Genomic DNA, 7931 nt, shown 5'->3' with positions numbered 1-7931 from the left:
GTTGCAGGTGGAAGGGCACCTTCCTGTGATGCTGTGCGATAGGTGTGATGTTTTCGTTGATGTGGAGTTTTACTTTGAAATGGTTCAGTTTACCTAGACCTTTGAAAAGTTTGGGGAATTTGGCCACGATGTCAGGGGCGTCTTCTGTCATGTATAGCAGCTCCACCAGCTTCAGTCGTTCCGCCGTTGGCAGACTGAGCAAACAGTCGGCGAAGTCTGGTCCTTCTACAACGTGGACGTATGCAGGAATTTTTCTGTTTTTGAAAGTCAGTGTGGTGTGAAACCGGCCAAGGCATGGTAATGGCTTCCGGCACATCCATGTGAAAATGCGGACTGCCGCTGGCTCTAGTTTGGGTCGGTTCTTCATCTTCTGGTATTCTAGCGCACATATGTAATTCAACGAGGCACCTGAGTCCAGGACAAATTTCGCTGGATGGTCTCCTATCAGGATGTCCAGTTTTGGGTATCGTTTGGGTCGATCTGGATCAGCCACCATGCATATGTATTCGTCACTGTCCTGCATGGTTGTTGACGAATCAAATACTCTACAGACGTATTCGTCACTGTCTTGTGATACTGTGGTGAGTGCTGATGAGCTGTTGGATGAAGAGCGGTGAGCCCGTGACCTCGTGGAGTGATGACGGGAACGAGGCGCACTTGTGGATCGGCTGTGGCGCTGGTGAGAATATGTCGAGCGGGTGCTGGAGCTTGATGAGTCTGACGAGCGGCTCTCTTCTCGTTACAGCACGGGCATGGTGCCGGGTGTCAGATCGTGGAGTGGGTGACCTTCGGGCAGATTGTCTGGCCTGACAGGCTATCTCAAAGTGGTTGTCTTTTCCGCATCGGTGACATCGTTGGCCGATGGCCGGACACTGCCTTGAGTGAGGGTAATCCTGACCGCATCGGTAACAGGCAGGTGCAGGTTTGGTGTGTTTGGTATGTCGTGAGTCTCGGCGGGGCGATGATTTCCGAGAGCTGCGGTGATGCTTGCTTGTCCTATGCGCACTCGACCCTGGGCGGATGTTTGTGCGCGACTGTATTCGGAAAACCTGCTCTTTGTGGTCTTTGTCTTTGTGTTCAGGCTTGTGCGTTTCCATCCTCTTAGCATGATCTTCTGCTTGGTCGTTAATCCTTGTAAGTTCTTCGATTTGTTCCAGTGTGTAGGACTTCTTTAAGAGGCGTCTTCGTAGCGATTCTGAACGGCACCCATCAATGATTCGGAGCCGTAATGCATCTTCCGTCTTGAAGTTTTCGAAATCACAGTGACGCGTCATCCTTTTGATGCGTGTGATGAAATCACCCATGCACTCTCCTTTCTCTTGAGACGCTAGATTGAATACATAGCGTTCATAATCGACGTTGCGCTTGTGCAGGAACCGTCGGTCAAGGGCAGCTTTCACTTCGTCATAGGTGGCTGTGGCAACGTTGGGCATTTCTTTGATTATTTGTGCTATTTCTTGGCCAGCAAGATTCCGTAGCGCAACCAGCTTGCGTTTGGAGTCTTGTACAAGAGACCCTTCCATGTAATCTTCAAAGTCCTCGCTCCAGGTTTTCCATGCAGGGCCCATGGTGTTGCCAGGCGTCAGCACTAGCGGCTGTGGCTGTCGCATGAAGGGTGCTCCTATGGACGCTATTTGAGGCATCGCCGTCGTGGTGGGTTGCGTGGGTGCACCTCCGGTCGAGGACGTACTTTGAGCATCAGTATCAGACATGTTGGCACTGTATATTAGGTATTTGCGCTTCTTGTCAGCAGTATTCTCTTGTTCTTGTATGCTTTAGTAGAATTTATGAGTATTTCAGCTTATGATAGGCTTCTGCCGCTCCTGCGTGAGGTACTTGGCCGTGTTCCCGCCTTTTTAAGTGTTTAAGTCACTTGCCTGACTTTAAATGGCCGCCGTGTGGGACTCAGGAGTCTGTTGAGGGCTTGCCTGACTCTAAAATGGGCGCCGTATGAGACGCGTGGGTCTATTGGGGGCTGGCGCCTGACTCCAACATGGCCGCCATGTTCCCCGGCTCTCAGCAGTCTCAAGCGCACGTGCAGACCCGCTCTGGCTTGTCTAGCGGTCGCGTGTGCTGGGGACTCACCCTCGCCGTCTTCAGGCCTCGCAGGGATGCAGGGACATCGCGCTCACCTCAGCGCTGCTCGGCTGGGCTCTCCACGTCTTGCGGTCCGCTGTCCTCACGGGGGGGGCAGGTACTGGCGCGCCTCACGTCGCTTGGCAGGCTCTTCACTTCTCCGCAGTTGGGCACTAGCACGCAGGTACACCCTCGCGCGCTCTCGCATGCTCCGTTCGTCCGTGAGCCAGGATCCGCCGCAGGCGTCGTTCTGTTGCACGCTCTTTCTGGCGCTGCTGGCTGGTCGTTGGGGCAGGTACTCAGCTGGGCTGCGCGACGTTGTGTGGGGCTTGGCTCATCCCACCCTCGTCGCCATTGTCACGCTTTAGCCCGCCCAAATAACCACAGGACGCAGAGCTGTAACAGGGGCAACCTTCTTTATTCCCTGCCAGGAAGTTACTGGCTCACAACCTAATAGCTCCTCCTTTTCCTGTCCCTCATTGCTCCTCCTCATTGCTTGACCTGTCTCACTGGACAGTCAGGCATGACGACACGACAGCGTCCATGTACTAAAATATGGGATTTTCAGAATATTTCTAATCTCAAAGCATAACCTAGCAGCTGCCTGTGAGATTTTTAATCTGACCTATATAAAAACATGGGTAACCCAAACTTCTACATGAAGCCTATTTCAGAGGCACCTTCAACCATACAATGAAGTATTTTATCAATTGCACTTAAGCCTGTTACCCCAATTAGCATCCTGCAGTTTTTTAAATTAGAATGCTCAACAATAAACTGGATATTTGGTAAACCCAGGTCTCCCTTTCTTACAGGCCACCCTGACTCCTCTCGAAGCACAAATAAAGCTGCTTATGTTCCCATGTATTTTTCCCACTGCTATCTTATCGAATGTCAAAAGTATATTGTCAAATGGGAACGTTAGATTTGGTAAAGCTACCATTTTAACCAGTTTGGCCCGACTATACACCGCCAAAAGCAAATTCATCCACTTTCAAAATAAAGAGCATTTTAATCTCTCTCACCAACTTTTTTAGATTCATCTCTGTAATTTTCTCTAACTTCTTAACTACCAATGCCCCAATTATTTGATCACCTCCTTCCTCTCCACTCCTTCCCAGTCCTGATGTTATGTGTCTTAGTTTAGGCCCACATTGAAATGATGCCTTCTTTTCTGCATACACACGTTTTCTTATGTTGCCCTCTCTTTTACACAATAACCTTTGTACACATTTGCGTGCATGACAACGTAGGATTAGTTTCTCTGAAACAGCTGTGCTTGCAGATTCTACTTCGCCTAACATTATCATGATTCCTTGTACAACATGTACGAGGCCTCCACACACACTGTGCAAATGTCGTTCTATTTTTCATCCATGGGGCGACATGGCTATCTATAGACCAAAACAATGCTGGCATACACATAACTTGCAAGGATAATTTTCATCATAAATAAAAAAGCATTTCCGGATTTTAGCTAGAGGAGCGCTTTTGCTAACATTGGCGAGGTCTCTCTTGACTCTGATGCTTCGGCCCAGCAGCTTGCTGATCCTCTCCATGAGGGTGTCCAGCTCGCGACCAAGACGGGGACTTATACTCTTTCCCAACAGGTAACCGGGGTTGGATCATCCAGTACGGGGATTCTTGGCAATATACCCATACACACTTAACGTAGACACTTAGGTAAGGGACTGCGTAGTAGGAGTATGCTTAATATCCTCTATTGTTTTATTTGCCTGCATATATACACTTTTAGCACCATGGTAGAACTTTTTCTTCTGTTTACCGTTTTGGTACTTCTCACAACATTTTTCTGTTTCTGTCTATTGGTTATTGCAGCACAAATGTTTTATACAAGAATCGCGTTGGTTCAATAAACATTACAAAACATCTCTTTGTGTATCTCTTGCATATTTTCTCTGAGAGTACTAGAGCACGAGTGCCTGAGCAAAATGGTTCTAGATCTGTTACCATGCTTCCTGAAGTACCCGGGTTGTCATGTTCGGTGGTTGCCAGTACCATTTGCTGCCCTACTAGGTTTAGGGAGGCTTTTGGTGGCATTGTGAACTAACTGGCCTATAGGATGACATGTCCTGAGGGGGTGCATAGAATCAGTCTGGCACCATCCCAAAGCCTATGCTGTCCACAAACTTGCAGTTCCTAAAATAGGGTGGAAATTCTACGACACTGATTCCAGGACATTATTTCTGTTTTATCATGGTTGGCTTGATACCTGGAGCATTGGCCTATAGTTACAATTTCCTGCTGCAAGTGGGGCAAGGTCTTACCTACATCTGCAGAATAAATCATAAGATCATCTGTATACAACACTAACTTCTTCTTGAAGCCCTTGCACTCTAAAGGGACTATCATTTGGTTTGATCTTAAGCAAAGGGCTCCATGTACAGATCAAATAGATGGAGAGAGAGAGGAACCCTTGGCTTGTCCCTCATTATTCTTACTTGCCGTGTCAGAATCTAGTTTTCCAGGATTCATGCAATTGGAGATGTATGAATTAGCTTGATAACGTTGCAAAAAACACTACCTAGCTTCATAAGATTTAGCACCTCCCTCAAGTATGTCCAGTTTACCTGGTCAATGCCTTAGCTACATAGATCAAAACCACAACCAACGGGGGGACCTGTTCGTGGATGACAAAACTTCAACCGTGTGGACTCTCCAAATTCTTTTCGGTTGAGAGGGCACACAGAGTCCTGGGGTCCTGCTCATGGCCTGGGGCACCCCCGCGCCTCATCATAGCACGACTGTTCAACTTTCGAGACCGGGATGGGATCCTACACTTAGCGCCGACTGCCCCATGCTAAAGTACGACAATGCCACAATTACAATATTTCCTGACTTTACTCACAAAGTGCGGCAAATGAAAAGTACCTTTATGGAGGTCAAGAAAGCCCTCAGACAAAAGGGCATTAAACACTCCATGCTATTCCCGGCCCGCTTGGGGGTAGTTTCAGAGGACAAAAAATGGTTCTTCAATTCATTAGAAGATGCATGGGAGTGGCTGGAGGGATGGAGGAGAGCCCCTGGGATGTCAGAGAGGCAGTGGCGTGACAGATCACAGCGAAGAGCAGAAAACAAGATTAACGCAGCCGGGTTCGCACCCCGAACCTTCATGAACAAACGGTAAAGGAACACTAGAAGGGCAATTTGCAGCAAAATGCTAGTAACAACTTAATGGAGCTTGTTTAGCTGGACGGGGGATAGCGTTGACTGTTCCCCCACTTTATAAAGTTAACCTGTTCTGAGGTTGAGGGATGAAAGGTGCTCTGAATGGTTGGGGTGATGGGCAGATTCGAGCCCGTTTTGCAGGGAGGGGGATAGGGGTGGGAGTTAATCACTGTGTTAAAGGTTTTGCGGGGTATGGAATGGGTTAAGAGTCAGCAGCTACTAGATACACAGTCGTACAGGACTGGAAGGGGCGTATTTATCCGTCTGCCCATTCCGCGTAGAGCAAAACTCATGGCAGAGGTACTAGATAAGGTGCAATTGTGCATAATTTCATGGAACGCCAACAGACTGGGTGACAAAATAAAAAGAGGAATAGTGCTTCAGTTTATAAAGTGTCACTCGCCCGGTGTGGACTTCCTAAAAGAGAAGCACATGACTGATAGTAAAAGTAGTGCCCAAGACAGATGGGGTTATAAGATGTTGTCACACGCCAGCCATACGGAAGGTTCCTGTGGGTAGTAATACTGATAAAAAAACTACTGGTATTTCAAGCTCATAACACTCAGATGGACACACAAGGGCGCTATGTGGCAGTTGAAGGTGAGTGGGAAGGAACACCCATCACTTTCGTAAGTCTATACTGCCCACTGAGACTGCAAGATACCACATTGGCAGAGCATAGTGGCAAACTCCTGGCCCTCCCCAGGGGCGCTTTGTGCATGGGGGTGAAAAGAACTTGACCCTGGACGACAATACAGATCGTTGGCCCTCCCGACAGGGGTCAACGGGCCGATCTCAGCTGGGAGGTTTCCTGAACGCCATGGGCATAGCCGACTTCGGGCGGGAGCTTCATCCACTAGAGCGCCAATATACGTTTCACTCGGGAGCGCGCAGCTCCCTTTCGAGAATAGACTACTGATCAAGATCTGCTGTAATTTAAGACCATTAAGCATCTACCAAGAGGTATATCAGACCACTACCCCATATGGGGTATTTACGGGGAGGCTACTGCACACCTACATCAGCGTACAACACTACATTCTAATCTCCTTAAGGTCCCTCATATTAGAGAAGCAATAAGAGTAGCCATGGAACAATACTTTACCAAAAACGAGGCTTCTGTGGCCTCAGCCATGACAGGGAGGCATATAAACTGCTAATCAGAGGCCAGGGTATTTCTCTGGGGATTGGACACAAAAGAGAGAAGAGAACACAAGTTGAAGCTAAAGAGGCAGACATATGCTAGCTAGAGGCCCAACTCTCAAGCACAGATGCCGTTTATTCGGCTCCTAAATTATCCCTCAAACAACTGGAATATCGAGAGCTAACAAAGACGGAAGCAGTAGGGAAGCATAGAGAGACACTTCATCGTATCTACGAGTATGGTGACAAGGCAAGATGACTCCTTGCCTGGCTAGATAGGAGGGAAAAGACGAGGAGCTGGGTCCATAAGCTGCAAACGCCGGAAGGTAAAGATATAACAGAAAGAGTAGGAATAGCGAAGACGTTTGCTTCTTACTACAGACACTCTACTCCCCATCCCGAGATGTGACCTCGGAGGACTGCCGCGAATTTTTGAAAGATCTTCCTATTCCATCTCTGACAGCTGAAGAAAAAGCTCCTCTTGAGGAAGATATATCTCAGGGGGAAATAATACAAGCCATTTAGGATTTAAAAATAGGCAAGGCACTGGGACCCAATGGTCTACCGGAAGAACTGTACAAGTATAACGCCCCGAAACCCGCTCCATACATGTTGGAAATGTGGAAAGAAAGCAGGGAGCTGGGAGTTCTCCCTAGCGACCAACGCACAGCCATGATAGTACTCATCCACAAAGCTGGGAACCCCCAGAGGAGTGTGCCTTATATAGACCTATATCGCTCCTGAATGTATAAACTAAAGTCTTGGCTAAACTGTTAGCCTCCCGACTGGTTAAAGTTATCGCTAGCTTGATACACCCGGATAAGTCGGGATTTATGCCAGGGAGGTGCACCGCGCTCAACTTAAGAAGGCTTCATGCAGTGCTCAGTAGAGCACGACACATACAGGAAGATGCGGTGATCCTATCCCTAGATGCCAGAATGGTGTTTGACACCAAAGAATGGCCATTCCTATTTCAAGTACTTTCAAAACAGGGGTTTGGACCACGATTTTTGGGTTGGATACGCCTCCTATACTCAAAGCTCCTGGCACAAATGGCAGTCAATAGAGAAACCTCCTAAACATTTCCATTGCGGAGTGGCACCCGTCAAGGCTGCCCACTGTCCCCCCTCCTTTTTGCCCTGGTCTTGGAACCACTTGCCCTTTGGATACGAATAGACCCAGTACTGTGAGGGCTGCGATGGACCCTGCAGTGGGAGGACAGAATATCGCTTTATGCAGACAACGTCTTCCTGTATCTGCGGAACTCAGACACTCACTAGTCAGAGTTACAAACATAATCGAAAACTATGGAAAAGTATCAGGGTATGCAATCAGTTGGGGGAAATCCCAACTATTCATATTGAGTAGGGCCACACCTGTGCTTCCAAGGGGCTGCAAAATCTGAATAACTACTGAGGGGTTCACATATTTGGGAATCTTTACCACCATGTAACCCTGCTTTATCGTGTGCTAAAAACCTTATCCCACCATTGGAGGGATTGAAGGCAGATGTCCAACACTGG

Source organism: Lissotriton helveticus, chromosome 11, assembly GCF_964261635.1.
Source record: "Lissotriton helveticus chromosome 11, aLisHel1.1, whole genome shotgun sequence".
In the NCBI taxonomy this organism is placed as follows: domain Eukaryota; kingdom Metazoa; phylum Chordata; class Amphibia; order Caudata; family Salamandridae; genus Lissotriton; species Lissotriton helveticus.
The sequence above is the reverse complement of the archived record's forward strand: the minus strand, read 5'-3'. Positions refer to the sequence as shown.